The following is a 23,515-nucleotide window of genomic DNA, read 5'->3' as shown; positions in this document are numbered from 1 at the left end:
TAATTGCCTTTGTAGTGAGTAAACACACACACATTGTGCATTGAATTGGCTTCTTCTTTATAAATAGTATGATACCACTAAGGCATTAGAGTACCTGTCTTAGATCTTTTGAGTTTAGGAGTTTCCAACTTAACTAGAATATATATTAACACAAAAAGGGTTTCTTGTGGGGAATTAAAATTAGTTTCAGGTAATACCTAAGATGAACTTGTTTCATTTGAATTTTGATACTTAGACTCTAGTTTGTTGAAGCTGCCATCTGAAAAAAAAAATCATAGGTATTCTGATAGGACTGATCCTATTGTGATACATACATTTCTACTAATTTACAAAATCTATATACAGAAAAAAAAGGAAATTATCTATACTAAAGTGTTTCTTAATATTTTTGTAGACCTAACACTGCTCTTAAAAAGGGAAATGATACAGAACCTTTGTGCAGATCAGAGATTGATGGCCCTACACTGAATTTTAGTTTAATTAAGGGCATTTCTGGAAACAATATGTTGTCCATATATTTTAATATCCCCTGTGTTATATCTGTTTCTTATTGGTGCTATAAAAAATTGTTACAAACTTAATGGCTTAAGATAAATTTATTACCTTAGTTCTGGTGGTCAGAAGTCCAAAATAAGTCTCACAAGACTAAACTCAAGGTATCAGCAGAGCTGGTTCTTTCTGGAGACTGATGGCAAAATCTGTTTTATCGTCTTTTTCTGTCTCTAGAGGCTGTCTATATCCCTTGGTTCCTGGCACCTTCCATCTTCAAAATGAGCAGTATAGCATAGTCTCTCAAATTCCTTCACTTCTCTGTGCCTCAGTTTCCTCATCTATAAAATAGAGATAAATCAAGGCTTCTAGAAAGATGAAATATATGCAGGTGAGACACTTAGAACAGTGCCTTGTGTGTAGTAATAAATATTTTTTATCTATTTTTAATAGGGACATTGTAGGCTGTTATATGTAGGTTCCCCAACTTAATCAATTGCTGGGTATGAGTACTTAGGTTGTAGTTTTGTGCTGTTCAATGTAGTAAACATTCTCTTATGTAATGTACAGTGACACTTCAGTAGATAAAGATGAGTTCCCAGAAATTAGTGAAATCAGGCTTGTACTGGTGTACTCTTCCATCAGTAGTCAATTACCCCATATCCTCAGTTGTGCTACAAATTAAAATACTAAATCTGACTTTTTTTGCCAGTGCCATCTTGTAATTTGCATGTCTGTGGTATTTTTGTTGAGTGTTCTTTTTATGCTTGACAACTGTTTGCATTTCCTCACCTATAAATTTATTGCCAACTTCACAAATTTTTTAATTTGTAGGATACCAAATTATTTTTGTGGTCAACTCTTGTCAGTCTTTACGTCTTGTTTAAAAATACCTCTCCCATCCTAAAGATGAAGTTAAATGGATATTCTTTTAAACTTTCTTCTATTTAATAATTTCATTTTTGTAGTCAGGTCTTAAATTTGAGATTTTGTTGAATATTGTGATGAAGGTTTCTGATTTTTGTTTCTCAAGATGGACATTCATATCTCTGTGAAGATATAGCAAAATTTCCCTAATCTTATGGATCAAAGGAAATAATCATTATGCCACTAAGAAAAAATTTGGCCAATAGATAATACTGAAGTTTTTCCTTTTCATAAAAGCCTGAAATCTTTTCAGATGCCTGGACAAAAGTGTTGGTTTGGCAAAGCAATCATGAGTTTAATACCACTGAGAACAGAATAAGACACATTGACTTGGAGTTTATTACCAATAAGCTACTTTTAAAACCTCTCAAGTTTTAGTACTGTGATCCCTCACTGCTTTTTTTCCCTCTCCATGTACTTTCCTTTTGTAATTGAGGTCAAATGAATATCCCTTCTTTATGAGCCAGAGATCTGTTCTTGGTAATTCTGACAGGACCTGATACAAGTTATCTCCCACATTTGGAAGTTTGCTTTATACCAGCCACTTTGCTTTTACGAAAGACCTACTTTAGTGCCTGTTTTCAAAGCTAACCGAAAGAAATCTGAAAAAGATTTTCACCTTGATGAGGACAGCACTGAGCATTTGTTTTGCACTGAGTGGCTGTAGAGGCAGCAGGCACCCTGAGCTGCGAGAGTGGCAGCACCACGCTCCTTCCCCTGGAACCACTCAGCATCTGGCCATAGCTTTGAACCATGTCTGTGCTTCACCTTGATTTATTTTGTGCACCTGTTAGCAAGACGTGTCCTAAGGTAATTGCTTCTTAGTTTTACACCATTTCAACTTAACAAAAGGTTTCATAGGAATGCTCTACTTCCAGATAGTGGGGAAACCTGTACTGCACAGAGTGCTTGTGTAGTAAATACCATGGATGGTAGTGGAGAGGTATGAAAATCAGTAATGGGAAGAAGTCCTTCTGGGTAACTTAAGACATTTTAAAATGTGGTCACCCTATCCTTTCAAGTTCTTAAACCTTAACTAGGCAATGAACATATGATGGAAAGGAAAATGTGAGGAAGTCATGAGTTTGAGCTTGATCATTATTATATTTTTCGTTTTCTGTGTCTGTCACACAAATAACAGCTCAGTTTTGTCTTAAACACCCACCCACAGGCTCCTAGCTGAGCTCATATTGGCTACATTCCCCTAGAAGGCTAATGAAGACAAGTGCTTAATTCTGCAATTTCTGAGTGTGCAGTCAGAATGGCCATCATCAAAAAGTCAATAATAAATGCTGGAGATGATGTAGAAAAAAGGGAACCCTCCTACACTATTGGTGGGAATGTAGACTGGTGCAGCCACTATGGAGAATAGTATGGAGGATCTTCAAAAAATTAGAAAGTTACCATATGATCCAGCAATCCTACTCCTGGGCATATATTCAGAAGAAATTAATTCAAAAAGATATACAAACCCCAATGTTCATAGCAGCACTGCTAACAATAACTAAGACATGGAAGCAACTTCAATGTCCATCCACAAATGACTGGATAAAGAAGTATTCCATTTAAACAGAATACTACTCTGCCATTAAAAGGAATGAAATGCCATTTGCAGCAATATGGTTGGGTCTAGAGATAATCATACTAAATGAAGTAAATCAGACAACGACAAATATCACGGTATCACTTAGATGTAGAATCTAAAAAAAACCAGTACAAATGAACTTCTCTATAAACAGAAATCAACTCAGACACAGAAAACAAACATGGTTACCAAAGAAGAAAATAGGGTGAGGGATAAATTTGGAGCTTGGGATTAACAGATGCATACTGCTATACATAAAATAGATAAACAGCAAGGTCCTACTATATAGCATAGGGAACTATATTCAATATCTTGTAATAACCTATAATGGAAAAGAATCTGAAAGATATATATATATATATATATATATAACTGAATCACTTTGCTGTACACCAGAAACTAACAACATTGTAAATCAACTTTATTTCAACTTTTTTTAAAAAGCCTGAGAGCAAGAGAATACAAGACTTTCAGAAAAATACACAATTCTTTTATACACCTGTGCTACTAACTATAAGCAGGAATTGAACCTGTATAGTCAGTTAGTGATGCCTACCTTACCTGCCTAATTCCCTTCCCTCCCAAATCTGTTTTAGGAATAAGTACATCTTACATCAGCAATAATAGAATTTATCTAGTTTAAAGTTTGTTGATTATAAAATAAATACTTTGATATCCTAAAGAAAACCATTTCTGACATGCAGTCATTGTATTAACTTTTATGGAAAGTTCGGGGATATAAACTGCTTCCACGGATCTTTTTTAACAGTGGATTGTGCAGCAGCAAGGTCAAAAGAAACAGGTCCCTGAGTAAAAAAAAATTTTTCTGAGTGTGTATTTTAATAGATAAAGCTGAATGGCTATCTTACATTATATATTACAATACACTTTGTTTTATTAAACTAATATGGAAATTGGGTATCAAGATAAAGATAATAATCTCTAATATAAAGTTGAATATGAATAGTATGTGTTCTTGTATGTAACCTATATGATACACAGACCCTATTAAATGAATTTGTACCTTTGAATATTCACAAAAGGAGGAGAGCAGTTTTAACAACTTAACGCTCCAGTAGTTGATTTGCTATAGTCAAGGAAGTAGTAGCAGGTGCTGATATCTCATTAATAATCCTTCACAGATTGATCCTTCTTCTGAATGTAGTATCTCCTGTGAATGTGCTGCACTTTTCAGATACATGACAATCATTAGCATATCTGCTAATAGAGAATAAGAAGGGGGGATTTAGAGTTATTGGGTTTTTGGTGGGATTTTATGTGTGTGTTCTAAGAATTTATATTACATTAAAAGACTTCTGCAAGCAATCATACATGTCCACCTGGAAAAGTACAAAAATATGAAGTCATATTCATTTGGAGTAGCTATTTTATATAAACAAAATAAATAAATAATGCAAAGAATTTCAGCCAATTTGAAAATACTTTAAAATACTCTTTGTCCTTGCCTTTTAGAAAACTTCAAATGTGAATATTTTCAGTGTCCTAGAACATCCTACTAACTCTACTTTTCAAGTGAAGGTTGAAATCTACCCTTTTCCTTAAATTTAAGTATTGTGGGGTGGGTGTTGACCTGAGAGCAGGACAAGAACAATTTTTATTTAAAACTGCTCTTGTAATTCTATGACTGCATACAGAATTTTCACTCTTTCTAGTTTTACTGAGAAGTACTTGACATACATTACTATTTAAGCTTAAGGCACACAGCATCATGATGGTTTGATTTATGTATATTGTGAAATGATTACCACCTTAGTGTCAGCTAAAATCCATCTCATATTGATACAATAAAAATAAAAAGAAAGAAGGAAAGAAAAATTTTTTTTCTCCTTGTGATGAGAAATTCTTAGGATTTACTCTCTTAGCAACTAACCTGTATACGCTCCAGCAGTGTTAGCTATGGCCATCATGTGGTAAATTACATTCCTAGTGCTTATTTACCTTTGGACTACCTTCCTCCAGTTCCCCCTCGCCCATCCTCCAGCTCTATAAACTACAAGTCTGATCTCTTTTTCTATGAGTTTTTTGTTTGTTTTTGTGTTTTAAGATTCTATATATAAGTGAACCACAATTTCTTTATCCAATAATCCATCAATGGACACAAGTTGTTTCCATGTCTTGGCTATTGTAAATAATGCTGCTATGAACATGGGGTGCAGATATCTTTTTGAGTCTGTTCTTTTTTCCTTTAGATGTATTCCCAGAAGTGGAATTGCTGGATCATACTTAGTTCTATTTTTATTATTTGAAGATCCTCCATACTGTTTTCCATAGAGGCTGCACCAATTTACAATCCCACCAACGGTGCACATGGGTTCTATTTTCTCCACATCCACATCAGCATTTTTTTAATCTCTTGTTTTTTTGATGACAGCCATTCTAACAGTTGCAAGGTGTTAGCTCATTGTGGTTTTAATTTGTATTTCCCTAATGACTATTTCATGTACCTGTTGGCCTTTTTGTACATCTTCTTTGGAAAAATTTCTATTTGGGTTCTTTGCCCATTTTTTAATTGGGTTATTTGTGGGTTTTTGCTATTGAGTTCTCTGAGTTCTTTATATATTTAGGGTATTGACCCCTTACCAGATATATGGTTTGCAAATATTCATTCCATAGGTTGTTTTTTCACTTTATTGATGGTTTCTTCTGCTGTGCAGGTTTTTAGTTTAATGTAATCTCACTTGTTTATTTTTTTGTTGCCTGTGCTTTAGACGTCAATCCAAAAAAATCCCTGCAAAGACCCATTTCAAGAAGCTTTATTCCTATGTTTTCTTCTAAGAGTTTCATGGTTTCAGGTCTTACATTTCAATTTAAGTCTTTCCTCCATTTTGAGTTAATCTTTGTAAGTGGTGTAAGATATGTGCCCAGTTTCATTCTTTTACATATGAATATCCAATTATCCCAGCACTATCTACTAAAGAGATTGTCTTTTCTTCATTGAGTATTATTGGCTCTTTTGTCAAATATTAGTTGACTACATGCTTGTATTTATTTCTGGGCTCTTGATTCTGTTCCTTTGGTCTATTTGTCTGTTTTTATGCCAGCACCATACTGTTTTGATGACTATAGCTTTATAGTATAGCTTAAAATCAAGAAATGTGTGCCTCCTGCTTTGTTCTTCTTTCTCACTTCTTTGACTATTCAGGGTCTTCTGTGGTTCCATATAAATTTTAGGAGTGTTTTTTTTTCTACTTCTATAAAAAAAAATGTCATTTGAATCTTGATAGGGATTGCATTGTATCCATAGATGGCTTTTGGTAATACTGACATTTTAATAATATTAATTCCTCTAACTCATGAACACAGGATACTTTTCCATTTATTTGTGTCTTCTTTGATTTCTTTCATCAGTTCTTATAGTTTTCAGAGTAGAGATCTTTTTACTTCCTTAGTTGAATATATTCCTAGTATTTTATTGTTTTGGGTGCTATTGTAAATGGGATCAATTTAATTCTTTTTCAGAAAATTCGTTGTTAGTGTATAGAAAGGATATTGATTTTTGTATGTTAATTTTGTATCCTGCAACTGTACTGAATTCATTGATTAGATTTAAGTTTTTTGGTTGCATCTTTAGGATTTTCTATATATGAAATCATGTCATCTGCAAATAGACAATTTTACTTCTTCCTAATTCTTTATTTGTGGGGCAGTTTTTTTTTAATTGAAGTATAGTTGACTTACATTCTAATTCTGATTGCTTTCATATCTTTTTTCTTGCCTGATTTCTCTAACTAGGACTTCCAGGACTATGCTGAATAGGAGTGGTGAGAGCGAGCACCCTTGTCCTGTTCCTGGTCATAGAGGAAAAGGAAAATCTTTCAACTTTGCACCATTGAGTATGATGTTAGCTGTAGGCTTGTCATATATGGCCTTTATTATGTTGAGGCATATTCCTTCTATGCCTAATTTGTTAAGATTTTTTTTATCATGAATGGATGTTGAAATTTTGTCAGATGTTTTTTCTGTGTCAGTTGAGATGATCATATCATTCTTTTCTTTCACTCTATTAATGCGATGGATCACATCAGTTGTCTTGCATATGTTGAATCATCCTTGCATCCCTGGGATAAATCCCACTTGATCATGGTGAATGATCTTTTTAATACGCTGCTGGATTTGGTTTGCTAGTATTTTATTGAGAGTTTTTGTATCAATATAATGCTGGCCCTAAACAATGAGTTTGGAAGTGTTCCCTCCTGTTAGATTTTTTGCAAGAGTTTGAGAAGGATTGGTGTAAATTCTTTAAATGTTTGGTAAAATTTACTAGTAAAGTCACCTGGTCTTTGCCTTTCCTTTGTTGGGAAATTTTTGATTACTGATTCAGTCTCCTTACTAGTAATTGGTCTTTTCAGATTTTCTATTTCTTCCTGATTCAGTCTTGGTAGGTTGTGTGTTTCTAAGAATTTTCCATTTCTTCTAGGCTGTCCATTTTGTTGGCATCTGGTTATTTATAGTAGCCTCTTAATGATCCTTTGCATTTTCATACTATCAGTTGTAATGTCTCCTTTTTCATTTATAATTTTGTTGATTTGGGTCTTTTCTCTTTCTCCCTTGGTTAGTGTAGCTAAAGGTTTGTCAATAATGTTTATCTTTTTAAAGAACCAACTCTTAGTTTAACTTTTTTTTTTTTTTTTTACTGTTGTTCTGTTCTCTATTTCATTTATTTCTGCTCTAATCTTTATTATTTCCTTTCCTCTGCTATCTTTGGACTCAGTTTGTTTTTCTTTTTCTAGTTCCTTAAGGTGTAGAGTTAGGTTGTTTATTTGGGATCTTCCTTGCTTCTTAATGTAGGCATTTATCCCCTCTTAGAACTGCTTTTGCTGCAGCCTATAAGTTCTAGTGTTTCCACTTTTGTTTGTCTCAGACTTTTTAATTTCCCCTTTAATTTCTTCTTTGATCTTTTGGATGTTCAGGAGAGTGTTTAATTTCCATGTATTCATGAGTTTTCTAGTTTTCTTTTTGTTGCTAATTTCTATTTTCATGCCATTCTGGTCAGAGAAGATATGTGATATGATTTCTGTCTTCTTGAATTTGCTAAGCCTTATTTTGTGGTCTAATATATGATCTATCCTAGAAAATGTTTCATGTGTGCTTGAGAAGTATGTGTAATCTACTGTTGTTGTATAAAAAATTCTGTATATGTCTGTTAGATCCATTTTATCTATTGTTTCTTTAAATCGTATATTTTCTTATTCTGAATGATCTATCCATTGTTGAGAGTGGGGTATTAAAGTCCAACTATTATTGTATCATTGTTTATTTCTCCTGTTAGCTCTGTTAGTTTTTATGTTGTATATTTAGGTGCTCTGATGTTGGGCACAGAAGTAGGTTCTAGGGCCAGGAAACTCCTCATTTGAGGACCCGAATCAGGCAGATCTGCACCCTGCCACATTCTCTAGTCAGAGTACACCGTAGACTTGGTTCTGCAGATAAGCAGAGCTGCTGGTTGGGATTATTACCTGGGCACTGCAGGGATAAACTTGGTCTACCAAGATCTGTGGCTTGTTGTTGCAAGTCCTTTCCTCTTCTCCATCACAGTCAGATTCCCAGTGGTTGAGCCCCACAAATTGTCCTGCAATCCCCATGGGGGCAAGATCAGAGTTGGGGGTCCCACAAAGCAGCCCCAGTGCTAGAGGGGCTGTTGTCATCACCCTGGATTTTTTCCCACTGCAGGAACTGGAAGTTCAAGAGAGACCTCTCTGCATGGCCCTGTGGTGCTTCAGCTTCATCCCCATGTTCTAGGATTCTCTCTCTGATGTCTCATTCTCAGATAGTTAGTCGTTCTTCTTGTAAGCAGGGGCAAGGTTAGGAATGACCTATTTTGCCATCTTGGTGACATCATTCCTTACTTTTAAAAAATAAAACCACACACTCAACCTTTTATCCTTATTCAGAAGTCCGACATTTTAGCTTCTTAAAGGAAAAAGTAATGTCACTGAAACTAATATTAAGTGACCTTTCATAGTAACCTTTTTCCTTATCATGATATTTCAATGTCTACTATAAGGATCAAGCTCATTGGTATCTGCCAGCTCCTACCTATCGCCTGATGCCCTTATTGGATACTGAATATAACACCCTAATATAATATTCTGAAGTGGTTGTTGTGGTATGTTAAGCTAATATTTTTAGAGCTCCAAGGCCACTTTTGATATCTCAAAGCTCTTAGCCATTTTGAGGAGCAGTAGGAAAGAATTAAGTGAGAAAAGAAATGAGGAGCAGATATCCAGGGGAAAAATCTAGGTGAGAATGGGCATTGAGAAATTTGAGAATGAGATTAGTAAGCCAAGGAAGATACATATTACATTCAGGATCCATGCCACCACTTAACAAGGCCTTTTTGGTATTTCAGTAACTGAATACCTTTGGATAGACCCCAAGATAGACTCACTTTAAAATGAATTCATCTTTCTAGCAAATAACGTAACAATGAAGTTCCCTTTATACCTTCTCACTCCTCTATTCTGTTTAGCTTACATGGATATCTGATTCCTCTGCACCAGGAAAACTTCCGGAGCAGTAGAAGCTTACCTCTGATGTGCTGAAAGGGATAAGAGTTTGTATCTTTTGCAGAGGGAATGCTGGAGCTCTCTTGCAGTTTGCTACAGAGTAGCCACACGATGAAAAATCCAGTTTTATTCTTAAATTCCAGTTGTTCTCCACAGAAAGCCATGCTCAGTAACTTTCTAGCACCAGAGCATTCCACCTAATAGGAGAGGGTTTTTAAGTTATACTTCTGTCTCTCTTATATTATTATAGGTAAATATGATATCCATCTATCTACAGGTTGTTATGTAACCGAGGGCAGAGGAAGACTCTAAACGTTTGCTTTCTCGTCTTCTAGAATGTAAGCATCATGGGAGCAAGCACACAACTTTCTCACTGCGTATCCCTAGCACCTAGAAGAGGGCCTGGTATCAATTTGAGGGAGGGAGTGATGGAGAGAGAGGGGGCCCTGGATTTAAATTTAGACTTGTAATATTGTGTTTCTACCACTCAAAAATTCAAAAAGGATCTAGCAGAAGAGTAAACCCCTAACACAAAACAAGCTCAGTATGTGGACCTCATATTAAGGCACGAGAGGGCCAAATTATATATTTTAAACTTTAAATACTGAAGTTTGGGTGAGTGAAGTGCCTGAATTAATAAAATAGATCTAGGAATGTTCATTTTTTTTTTCAAAATCATGAAGCCTACTATAAGTTACTTCCACATAATTTGCAATGGCCTCCCTTGTGCTTACTAATGTTTTCTAAACTGTTGATAATTTCTCCTTCTATTACTTATTAGTCTAACTAAAAGTATAAGTATTTGTCTTCAGTAGCAAATATGTACTCCCCATTCAGCATATGTATTCCAAGAAAAGTGGACTAGAATGGTCCTATTTTGCTATTTTGACCTGAAATAAGTGAGAGTAAGGAGGAGAAATGAGAAGAACTTAGACATTGTGAGTACATGTTCATTTTCACAGATGAATTAAATCTATGATGGAAATCACTATCATCCCTTCCAACAGTTTCTAATTTAAAATGGTATAATTATTATGAAGTAAGTGTTGACCATTTGCTCTGTTCTTGCTTGGTACTGTCCTAGGTGTTGGACCCAGGTCTATTTCAGACAGACATACTTCTCTTCCTGGTGGCATTTACATTTTTAGACAGACACTGGTGAGAACACTCAGTCAGGCTGACCTGAAAATAAAGGATTGAATAAAACAGACTTGCAGCCATGACACCTTGTTCAGCCAGCCAAAAGGAGGAATGTGCCACATTGAAGAGTCATGCCTCTGGTCGCACAAACCCGTGAATATATTCAAAGCCATTTAATTGTACACTCTATGTGGTTTAATTTTATGGTATATTAATTATATCTCAAAAGTTTTTTTTTTTTAAAGACAAAGCTGGGGTATGAAAAAGCTCTTAATTGAAAAAAATACTTTTTAAAAAAGTCATGCCTCTTGGGTTTTTTTTCCCCATAAATTATTCAATTTGATCATGCCATCATTTTCTGTCACCTCCTTGAAACTTTCTCTCTCATTCTTGCCTCCAAGTCTTCCTTTCCTCATACTTGTGTGGTGTCACATCTCTAAAATAGTCATGACATTATCCATCTCTCAGAGTTGACAAGATGATTATGAGAGTGTTTGGCACACAATGACCTGAACTGGGTAAATATCTTGGAATGCCCTCCACTCCACAAAGCTGGGCTGGGGTTAAGAGACGTTCTTATAGGCAGATTTCCCAGTCAACTATTGTGGAAAGGTCATCTGTTAACTTACAACACTGAGAACCTAGATGCTGTATATGGGTGCTGGCAAGAGGGCTCTGCATTTTGTTTCATATTCTCAGCCACATCTTTGGCTATTGACTCTGGGATTCCAGGTTAAGTCTTTTGGGGCCCTTGTTAGATTGTTTTGATTCTCCTGGGGTTGTAGTGATTTCCTACAGACTGAAAACCTGAAAGCCTTCACAAGAGATAAACCAGGATGAAATGGACCTTTTGAACAATTCCTGAACTTTAGCAGACTTTCCAGGTTTTGAACAGAAAGTCTGAAAATAACTCCCACCTTTTTTTTTTAAACAATTTGTTTACTGATTGATTTTTACTGGTTCCTCTTTGACTCCTGAAAAAAAATTCCAAAATCAAAATGCAAAGCAATCGCTAAAGTAACCCAAAGAAAAATCCTGCAATAAATTTCTTTTAAAAAGCTGGTGAATGTTTAGAATAATTTCTCCTAATGTGTCAAGTTAACTATTATTACCAACTTGTTCCTATGCAGCAACAAGCCAGCAGTTTAATTCTCAAACACAAGAAGCAAATATTTTTAGGATAAAGACTCTAGTTAGAAGATTGCAAATCATAGAAGAGTCCTTAGACCTTGACAGAAATTTTCCTGAGAGGCTTCACATTTCATGCTCATTGAAAGGACTCTTGTAATAAGTGGCCAACTAAATTATAGAAGAATTATTTTAAAAAGCAGTGTGACTGTTAGAGTGCTCTGATTTGTAGCATCAAAGATGCTAGTGATGCTAAAATAAATACAACTGTACTGAAGTCTGGCAGAATAGCTACACATACCAACCAGTGAACAGAAAATCCCAGTAAGGGGTGGAAGGTAGACTGACTTAACTATAAAATTATACCTTGACTTTAATATCCCTTGTTTTTCCCCTTTATTTTAAATAAGCAATCACCCTAGATTAATACTTCATATGTAGATTTATTGCATATTTTAAATCATCGTAGCCTTACTGACATGTTCCCTAAAGATGAATACAAAGGTGAGTACATGAGATCTTTGTAAAGAGCTATCTGTAGTTGAACTGGTGTATAAGAAATTAAATGACCAGTTTTTATGAGAATAATTATTTCATTGATATTAGCCGCAATTAATTCATATCACCACTTAGGTCTTCTGATGCCTCCTTGCTTTATTTGAAGCAGAGGATGGCAAACTTTGCCTGTAAAGGACCACATAGTGCATATTTTAGGCTTTTGTGGACCATATGATTTCTGTCTTAACTACCAGCTCTGCCACTGTAGCAGGAAAGCAGCCATAGATGAACGAGGGTGGCTGTGTTCCAATAAAATTCTTTACTGACACTGAAATTTGAATTTCATATGCTTTTCAAAAGTCATAAAATATTCTTTTGCAGATATTTTTTCAACCATTTTAAAATGTTTACATTTTTAACCTATTCTTTGCTTTTGAGTCACAGAAAACCAGGCAGCTGGTCATATAAAAACAGACAGATTTGGCCCAAAGGCTGTAGTTTGCCAATCCCTGTTCTACAGGATTAGGTGTGTGGATAAACCTTCCCTCCAAAAGAATAGTTTGGGATCTTTCCCTTACATTATCAATGTGGCACATCTTCTTGTACCACCGTACACTACTACCTTCCAGGGCCAATGTTTGGAAAATCATGAGATTTCTGCGTCCCTCCTTCTCACTTCCTAAGATTCCCCTTCCCCTTCCCCGGTTCCCCTACAACTGCCCAGGGTCTCCTCCATGGCCCTCCACTGGGGACTACACACATTTGTGCTTTAAACCCGTGTTCTTAACCTGATGCCACAGGCCCCATGAATTTAATGCAAAACTGTGTGTGTGTGTGTTTTAACCGTTTTGGGGGAAATGGTCCATAAGTGGAACATATTCTCAAATAATTTTATGACTAAAAGTTGGTTTAACACTACTGTTCGAATTCTTTTCTGCAGCATTTTTCAAAACCACAGGTCCTGTTTCCTATCTTTCAGAATCGTATCTAAGTAGTATTTGCAGGCATGTTAAATAAGATGTAGGGGGTAGGATATATATAGCTCAGTGGTAGAGTGTGTGCCTAGCTTGAACAACGTCCTGGGTTCAATCCCCAGTACTTCATTAAAAATAAATTAATAAATTTAGGGGAGGTGAGTATAGCTCAGTGCTAAGCATGCGCAAGGTCCTGGGTTCAATCCCCAGTGCCCCCGTTGAAAGGAAAAAACAACAACAATAAAAAAATTAATTACCTCCCCCCACCAAAAAATATCATCAGAGTAGTCACAGGGGGCTTCCATGACATCTGTGGATGGAAGAAAGGCAGTCTCCTTGCAGAAGAAAGTATTTTTACTCAATTGTATTTGTTAAATAGAAAGAAAAAAAAAAAAAAGCAAGAATCTCATGGTGTCTTCTGTGGTGGAATTTAATTATTGTGTTAAAAATAATGATATATTCCCAACTGCCCCCCCTTCCAAGGTGAGATAGGTAAACTAGGGAAAATACTTTGCCCTCCTTCCCCATCCTTTTAATACATGTGCACTGTAACAGTGTCATTAAAACGACGCCCACAGAGTTGGAATTACTGGTAGGCTGGAGGTCTCATGGTACCCCTTAGAATGTTCATGTAGAATCTTAGACGTGTCCTACCCTTCTGTGATCTCTCCCTTCTTTTACTTACCTCCTCTATTTCTTACCTACTTCTTTCTGCGTTCACTTATCATCTACCTACTAATTTACATTTTTCACCTAAAAAGAAATGTATGAGTTAGACTTCCTGCTGTAAGCCTCCTGTCTCTACCCCGTCACACCTCTTACCTCTCACAGTATTGTCATTGCTAGTTCATTTTCCTGTCTTCCTATGACAAGCTCCTAGGCTGCAGGGACTGTATCTTGTTCAGTTTGAGCCTCAGTGCCCAGCACACACACAACTGGTTCTGACTACCACTTGATACATATATGAATAAAATCTCAACCAGTTACCTATTCAAGCACCAGACACATCCACATGCTCCCAGAGCCTGAAGACCATTTCCATATAAACTTTTAGGTTTATTCTTTGTAATGCCCTTACCTGCCTTTGGCCAAAAAATTCAACTCACTTCACAAACCAGACACTTCCAAACCTAGACAGATGCAGTTCATGTAGGTATATGACATCTTGTAAAATTCCAAATACTATCTCTAATATATCATAACAGTGTATCTGTACCACACAGTGTTACTGTATCATAGCAACAAAGGAAGCACTAGTCTGATTATTTATTGACTCCATATCAATAATTCATAGCTCATTTGCTTCTACCTACAGAATCCATTGTTCATCATCTATAAACATGAGATAGACTCCCAAAAAGCTATAAAGAAATCCACTCTTCAGAAAACAAATTGGGAAGAAGGACAAATTGCTTGAATTTATAATATTTTTAACTAGAGGGCTAAAAGCTCTCTGATTTATTTTCACCTCCTGATGGCAATTCTAAAGCACCGAAACAATATTTTAAATGCTCTAATAAATAGTAAAGTTTAGGGATTACATTATCCAGTCTCTCACTCATTCTCAGCCCTCTTCTTTCTTTAATTTTTCCTGTATTTAAATTCTTTGAGTGAGGAGGCTGATAACTGCATGGATTCTGAAGGGAGATATGAACTGGAACCACTAGAAACCAGGGTATAGCCTGTGAATGGAATTGCTGACTGGAATGCTCAGGGAGGAAGTTCCCAGGAAGATATCAGCTCTGACAATGATTGCAGTGTCTACTAGGTGGGTCATTTCTATTTGTCTACGCATCTGACTGTTGCCTGCTTTCCCCCACCAGAATGTAAGCTCCATTAGAGCGTAACTGTTTTGTTCTCCACCGTAGCTTTATCAACTAGAACGGGCCCAGGTAGAGCAGATGCTTAGTAAATATTTGATGAATGAATGATTACTGGGGAGATAGTGTCTCCAGTACATAATTAACCCAATTTCACCTTTTCCTTCCTATTCTCCATGGATTGTATTAAATTGGCTTCAAGATCCTCAGGGATCATGGCTAAAGATTTCTTAATGGGTTATACTCACAACTTAGCAACTATACGGAGCAGTTTCTCAAACATTTTGATGGTGATTCTTAATAAGATAAAACTTTTACATTAGCATAAAGTATACACAGCCACCCACACACATAACTGAAATTAAAGTTTCACAAAATAATACTATGTGTTTTCTAATCCTTTTTCTTTTTTTATTATGACAATTATTATTGTTTTGCTGGTCCAAGACCACCACTACTTTCATGTACAACCCACTAATAGATGGGAACCTATAGTTTGAACAGCACAGGCATAGAGCATGCTCAGTCCTGCCCAGCTGTTCCTGATCAGCAGTCAGAAGAGCCCTGCTCGAGGCAGCAGGTAGTAGCAAAAAAGACCACCGTCTTTCTAAGCTGAAAGAAATGAGTTCCAATTCTCCTCCCACCACAAGGTGGAACTAGGGCAAATAACTTCTCAGCCTCGGTTTCCTGGATAAGGAAATTGAGGAAAGGAAAAGGTTCCTTATCTGGAAAAAGAAGATAATATCCTTGTGGGGCTTTTGTGAGGGCTACATAAGACAGGCTATAGCATGCTTTCTCAACCTTGCCATGACTGACATTTGGGGTCAGATAATTCTTTGTTGTGGGCCATTCTGTGCATCACAGGATCTTAAATAACATCCCTTGCCTCTACCCACTAGACACCAGTAACACCCCCTCCTGCAATGACAACCAAAAATATTTCCAGATACTGTCAATTCTTCCCTGGGGAGCAAACCACCCCTGGTGAGGATCACTGGTGTTATATTAAGTGTCTGCCACACTCCCTGGCCACCATTATTCCCTAATGCTTCTTGCGTTGAAGAGACTGGTTTAGTTTATGGGAGAGGACATACATGGAACACAACATGACGCTGTGTGTCCATCATTGTAAGTGAGGACATAGCACTGTGGTAGCAGGAAGACAGGCATGGACTTTTCCTTGGACACTGTGCAGTAATACATGACTTGTACAAAAATCCTAGTAAGCAAAAAGAAGAGAAAACTATGCCATACAGCAAATAAAATGTAGGTTTCTCTTTATAATTCCTTTTTTAATTGTAAAGAGCAGTAACCTAAGATGGTATCATTACCATCACAGTTAATATCTTTTATTGTGCATTTGTATCCTTTATTGAGAAACAGAACACCTAGGACTGTATGACACAAGGGGAAAGCAAAAGTGTTAGTATTTTTTCCATGATCTTTCATCCTTTTTTGTAGAATATTAGTTGCAAATACTTTTTATCGACAGACTTTTAAGTTAAACTGTAGGTTAAGTAATAGAAACTTTTATTTAGGCATAGGAAATTTAAGAGTAAATTATACAGCTGTATGCCCACAATGCCCACAATGGTATGTGTGTTTCTTTTATAATATATGCTGAAAATGTGAATTTGAGCTCACAATAAAACAAAGATTCTATGAAAAGATGTCATAATTATTAAAATAAAGTTGGAAACCTTCTGGGGAAAAAAAGCATTTAATGTAAAAAAAAAAAAACAACACACACACACACACACACACACACACACACACACACACACACACACACACACACAAAAACCACACCAGCAATCTTATAAGTAGAGAGCTGGTAGAATGTTATATGAAGTTAGTTACTTCAATAGGGAAATAGAGACCTACAATGAAGTAACAAATACCAACAGTACATTGTATACAACGTCCAGATCTCAGATAAGCACATGTGCAGATTAAATACCACCAAGAGAACTAGGAAATTTCCACTCCCTGCAACATATATCTCTACAAACCACATGGGGCTTGGTAAACCATGGGTAAGCTTACAATTCCCAGAGTGACTGAACAGGAAGTGCATTGTTTACAAGTGAATTGCTTTCCCCTGTTTCTACTGATCTTCGAGAGGCACAGGCGGGTCGCAGCGGCAGGAAGTGTTGGTTAGATGCTGTGGTAGCCAGCCTCCAAGATGGCCCCCAATGACCCTGCCTCCTGGCATTCACAACTTAGGGAGTTCTCTTCCAAACTGTACCAGCCTTGGTCTGTGTGACCAAAAGCATATAGTAGAAAAGATGGTATGTCTCCTCCAAGATTAGACTACAAAAGATTGCAGCCTCTGTCTGGTGTTCTCCAACCACCCTTCCACCCCCGCCCCAGATCACTTGCTCTCTGGTGAGCAGTCCTATGGAGAGGCCCTCCTGGCCAAGAACTGAAGCTTCTAGCCAACAGCCAGTGAGAAACTGAGGGCTGACAGCAACCTCCTGAGTGAGCTTAGAAGCAGATTCTCTGGACAGTGGAGCCTGGGGATGACTGCAGCTCCAGCTAACAGCCTTACAGCAACCTTCTAGAGAGACTCACCGAACCACTCTGCTAAGCCACTCCCAGATCCTGGACTCTCAGAAACTAGTGTGAGGTAATAAATGTTTGCTGTTTTAAGCTGCTAAATTTTGGAGTAATTTGTTATGCAGCAATAGATAACTAATACAAATGTCTTCCTTATCTTTCACAGAGAAAACTCTCAGAAAACTGGATGAAGCTGGTTTTGCTAATCTGACAGACCACCAGTATGGGAAAAAATAAACCCAGGAAAGAAAATCAAGCAAGATTAATTTTATAAATACGGATGGCACTGATATGCTGCTAACTAAAGAAGACGGCAGCTGTGCATATACCAATGGAGAAAAGTCTGAAAGGATGCATGCCAAAATATTAACAATGGTTATGTCTGAGCATTGCTGTTTCAGTAATTATTTGAATTTTTGGCTAATCTAGATTTCTGATCCTTCTACAATTAAAATGTACAGTTTCTGCAATTTTAAAAACAGGGAGAAACTTAGGCATGCAACTATGCTGCATATTCTTTTCTTATCTTCTCTCCTTGAAGAACAAGATGCCAGTTTGATGTCCAGGTGGCATATGGACAGTTGCATTGAGCCCCAGTATATACCCCTGTCAGATGCACAGATGGGAGCAGCTATGGAAACCTGTGGCCCAGAGGAATGAGCAGTGATCCCAGAGTTAGTCTTAGTTCTACCCCTACTTCCTCAGGGCTTTGGACAAGTCCCTTAACTGCCACCTCTTAATATTTTTGGAAGCAAATTGAAAATAAACCATCATAAGTAAGCAAAATCAGTTAACTTCCCTGAGTCTTATTTCCCTTTATTTACTAAATGAGAAAATAATACCTGTTCTTCCTATTTTGCAGGGTCGCTTTAGGAATCAAGTGAAAGAATAGGAAAATATTTCTAAACACATCAACATCATCACTTCAGAATAACAAATATGCACATTATAAAACAACATGGGAAAATGTTTCCAAAGTGAAAAAATAAAACATCACATCCTTGCACATACACACTGATGACAGTGATGTAAGACAGGTATTGGGGTTGAACAGTGATATTTTTGCAGTACTTTTTTGAGATATAATCTATACAATAAAATGCCTAAATCTTAAGTGTACAGTTCAATGGCTTTCTTCACAGGTATACAACTACAGGACCATCACCCAGATCAAGACACAGAACGTTTCCTTCTTCCCAACGAGTTCATTCATAGCTGTTTCCAGTCAATCCTCACCTCCCACACCCCAGAGGTAATCTGACCTTCATTTTCATAATAAAGTTAATGTTTAAAAGTTGTTCAAAAAATCCATTCAAGGATATTTGACATAGAACTCACAGTCCTGGGTTCATGCCTGTTATCTGCCGTTTCCTAACTGTGGCCTATTGCAAAGTCAAAAAGGCTTTTTGTGCCTCCCATTTATCATCTGTTTAATGGGAATAATTCTCCCTCAGCCTTCAAGGCTGTGGGAAAAATAAAAGCATCACAAGTGAGTGCCTGCTACAGTCCCTGCTCACAAAGGCACTTTACAAACATCTGTTGCTTGTGTATTTTTCCTGTAGTGATTAGTGCTCCAGGGGCTGGAAGTTCTGGGTTTGGATCTCTGCCATCTCCCAGACCAGCTGAGCCATCTTGATCAACTTTTTACTCTATATCTTCCTCAATTTCATCTTCTGTAGATTAAATACTTTATGGCTTTCAGAATATATACCATACAGAGAAAGACATAAGAACCCCCATGCAAAAAAGATTTTGAAAGCTGGGGCTAGGGCACTATTCCGGACACTGGGAGAGCTTCTCAGGTCACTGTTTTAAACTCTTTTGGAAACAGGCACAGAGGACCTGGGACACGGTGGATTAGTGATGGAAGTAAGATCAGCTTTGTGTCACATCCACCAGGTTTGACCTTCACACCAGCAGACATTTCTCCTTGTGGCCATATAATTTAAAAAGAACAATGAACTGACCATACTTCAATTTAAAATGTTTTTAAATTTTTAAAAAGAACAGTGAAAGCATAAAATATGGAAACCACTGTCAAATTTTTTTTCACTAACAATTTTTTTTTTTTAAGAAAGGACTATTTTGTCTTAGAGACTACATAATTACTTTTTGTTATCTTGTCATCACATACTTCTAAGCCAACTTAGTGTCATCTATATCCATGACAACAGCTTCCAGTGCCGACTTCTGCCTTCACCATGGGAACATGGAAGAACATAAGCATAACTGAGAGAAAAATCCCCAGAAACCCGGATTTAATTCAAAGTAAAAAAGATAAGCTTGGCAAAAGCAATAGCTATTATAGTAGAAACACCTTGACAGCAAAAGCAAAGTGGAAACTGAATAATAACAGTAGATTATTAAAGGCAAACAGTAGAAGTTGAGCTCAGAATCACTTCTAACAGCACTGTTTTATTTTTCAATTCCAAAGGTAATTCTTATTTATTCTAAAAAAAAAAAAAAATGAAAAGAAATGCCAAAGTTGCAAAAAAATTCACTATGTAAATATTTTGATATATATTCTTCAATCTTTTTCACACATACTTTTATAAAAATCTTAGAATCAGTCATTAGATACAAACTCAGCTGTGCAAGAATTATACCTTTTTAAACTCTTGTGTATAATTGACCTTAATATTTTTTTCAAGACCTCTTCCATCTAGGAGTAGAAATTAACTCTCAGTTGATTAAATGTCCCTCTTTTTTCTCTGCCCAGAGTTGAGGGAAAGGAAGAGAAGGTTGGCATCTGGTCTGAGCTCATTGTTCTCTGTCTCCACTGGCTACTTCATCTTTGAATCTTAAAAATATTTTTCTCTTCCCCTGAGATAATGGCTACCACATACTGAATGGGAGAGAGCAAACGGTTCTAGGAAATGTGGGGGACCATTTCTTAATATCTCAAAAACGTAACTGTATTTTCTTTAGCTGCATACTATTCCACCATGTAGATACTATAATTTACTTAACTACCTTCCATAATTAGGCATTTTAATGGGAATTTTTATTTGCTTCCTTAGTACAAATTCCTTCAACTTATTCTCAAATCGTTCAGAAAAATATATATGTAATATAAAGATAATAATAAGGCAAATATAATAAAATGTTAGCAATTGGGGGAACTGGGTAAAGGATATATGGGAATTCTTTGTAGTGTACTTGCAACTTCTCATCATGAACATGGGTGAGAAACCCTAAACAAAATGTTAGTAAGCTGAACCCAGCAATTTGTAGAAAAGATAACACACCTAAACTAAATTCAGTTTATCCAAGTTTCATTTAGCATCTAAAGTTTCATAAAGGTAATTCATTACATTAATAGATTAAAGAAGAAAAATCCTATATTCTCAATAATTGTAGAGAAAGCATTTGTGACAAAAAACTTGGCAAACCAGGAAACAGAGTGAAATTTCTTTAGCCAGATAAAGAATATCTACCAAAAAACCCTACAGTCAAAATAATTCTTATTAATAAAACATTAGAAACCTTCTCCTTAAAAATCAGGAACAAGAAAAAGATGCTCACTATTATCATTTCTGTCCTACAATGTAGTAGGGTTTTAGCCACTGCATCAAAGAAGGAAGGGAAAGAAGGAAGAGGGAGGGAGGAAAGGAGGAAGGACAGTAGGAAGGAGGGAGGGAAGAAAGGCAGAAAAACATTAGGGTTAGAAAGGAAGAAACAAAATTGGCTTTATTCACAAATGATAATGTCTACACAGAAAACCCAAGATTCTTCAGACAACTTTATAAGTTTAGTAATATGGTGAATATAAAGTCAATATACCAAAAAAAACCCAAAAAAACAAAAAACCAAACCCCGTTATACTTAGATACAACATTCACAAAGAAAATTTAATTTCCAAAATACCATTAACAATAGCAAAATATAAAGCCTAGTAATGAGACAGGCTGGGACCTGGGACCCTTTACCGCAGTGCTTGCACTTACTAAACATCTCCAGCAACAGAATACAAAGAAACCATAAGGGACTAAAAGTAACTGCATGCAGGGGAAGTTGGGGCAAATTATGAACAAGATACAAAAAGCCAAAACCCAACTGCCTCTTCTGAGGTTCGGGGAGCAAAAACAGGACCCTGTACATGGTCCCTGCACACAGCACCACCAAGCAGGTAGGCAGACCGTCTAAGCCACCCCTTCCCCTTCACTACCCAACAATCTGCCGCCACCCTCATCCCTTTTACGGGACCAGCTGGCCCTCCCTCCATGAGGGAGCAAGGGCGCCTGTTACTTGTTCTGGCTCCCTCCTGCTGCAGGAGTCCCAGTAAACCCTTGCCTGAATTCCTGGCCTGGCCTCTCATCAATTTCTATTGATTAAAGATCCAAGAACCCAGGTCGGTAATGGTAGTAAGTTTAATAAAAATGTCCAAGGAATTAAAGAACACTTCAATAAATGCACGTATATCCATGCTCCTGGGATAGGAAGATATCTTTAAAATTTGACTTCAGAGCATAAACTCTGGATCCAGATTAGATTTCCCCTGGCTCTGCCACTTTGCGGCCGGCAAATTACTTAACCTCTCCCTATCTCCGTTTCCCTCTCAGTAAAACAGAGGTAATAACAGCACTTACAGGGTTACATGAAATAATGCATGTGAGAAGTTTAGAACAGGGCCTGCCACGTAGGAAAACTTCTGGACCAAATGGTGAACTTGGGATGGAAGCCAGGCGCTGTAGAGCAACAAAATAAACAGAGTCCCCTAACCAACGTGTGGAGACCTCTCAACTCTTACCTGAGAAAGTGAAATACACTTCCATCTTGTTCAAGTCACTCTTGTTTGGAGTATTCTCTCCCTTATCGGTGAGCTTTATCCTAGCCAATACACACACTAACCCAAGCACCAGGGCCGGAGGCCCCACCTCTCCCCCGTCTTCCGCCGCGGTGCCTCTCCCGGCTTCTCAGCCGCGCAGGGAGCCCGCGTGAGCCTGTTTGACCAATAGGTTGTAAGGGGAGCCTGCAGAGGCTTCTGGGAAATTCCTCCCCCCAACACCTTTCCGAACCTTAGAGCCCCAGGGTAATAGGGCTTCTGGTGTTGCTGTCCCTCACCTTCTGACCTTCTGTCCTAGTGGGTTCTCCTAGGAGCAGACTTTGAAACAAGCATTTGAGCATCAGTGGTTTATTTGGGAGATGTTCCCAGGAAACGTTGGTAGGGAAGCGGGGAAGAGAGACCGAGAAGGACAAGAAGCCACTAAGAGACGAGTTATTGTTATAGAGTCCAAGCTCGGTCTGCTCGCTGCAAGACAGGCCAATAAATCAGGAGATGAGGTGTTGGGGCAAGGAATAACGACTTTATTAGGAAAGCCAGCAGACCCAGAAGATGGCAAACTAATGTCCTGAGGAACCATCTTCTCCAAGTCAGAATTCAGCTATAGGCAATATTCTTTTACAAAAGGTGCAGAACAAGGCCAGAAAACAGAGCACCCTCCTGCAAAGGTGCCCCAGCTTAAAATCTTTACATTTGGGTCCCAGACCCCCTTCCAGATTGCAGCCTGGGTAGTTTGTCCTGGCTACACACAACCCATCTTTCTGAGCCCTGTCTGAAAGGACTGGGTAGCTGTATTTCATTTTCTGGCAGGCCCAGGGCCCTGGGAGGCCTATGGGGTTGGTGGTTACTTTAGAAGTCAAATGACCTCTGGGCTTTACCAAAGATCCTTTCTTCCTATCAGACTTGAAAGAGGCAGAGCAGGGCTCTGAATCAATGGGTGATTAGGTAGTAACTAGGATAAATTGTTATCTGATGATCCAAGCAAGGCCTCCTTGGTACCTTGGCACTATGTAGGACCTTTGCCCAACCACAGCAGGCATAGTCCCAAGAATAACTAAGACTGAATTTCACATAAGTCAAGTGAA

At 37.4% G+C, this 23,515-nt stretch overlaps 1 long non-coding RNA gene across 1 annotated transcript; it reads right to left on the bottom strand.

Moving 5' to 3' along the window:
• Window positions 1-22: 22 nt before the first annotated feature.
• Window positions 23-22,518, bottom strand: LOC116664913. Its single transcript, XR_004321459.1, has 3 exons — window positions 22,398-22,518; window positions 9,551-9,725; window positions 23-830 (listed from the first exon to the last, which is right to left on the bottom strand). It is a non-coding gene; the product is annotated as an uncharacterized LOC116664913 (long non-coding RNA).
• Between the last annotated feature and the right edge of the window lie 997 nt (window positions 22,519-23,515).

The sequence above is a fragment of the Camelus ferus genome, chromosome 7 (assembly GCF_009834535.1).
Source record: "Camelus ferus isolate YT-003-E chromosome 7, BCGSAC_Cfer_1.0, whole genome shotgun sequence".
NCBI lineage: Eukaryota > Metazoa > Chordata > Mammalia > Artiodactyla > Camelidae > Camelus > Camelus ferus.
This window is presented reverse-complemented; position numbering and strand designations above follow the sequence as displayed.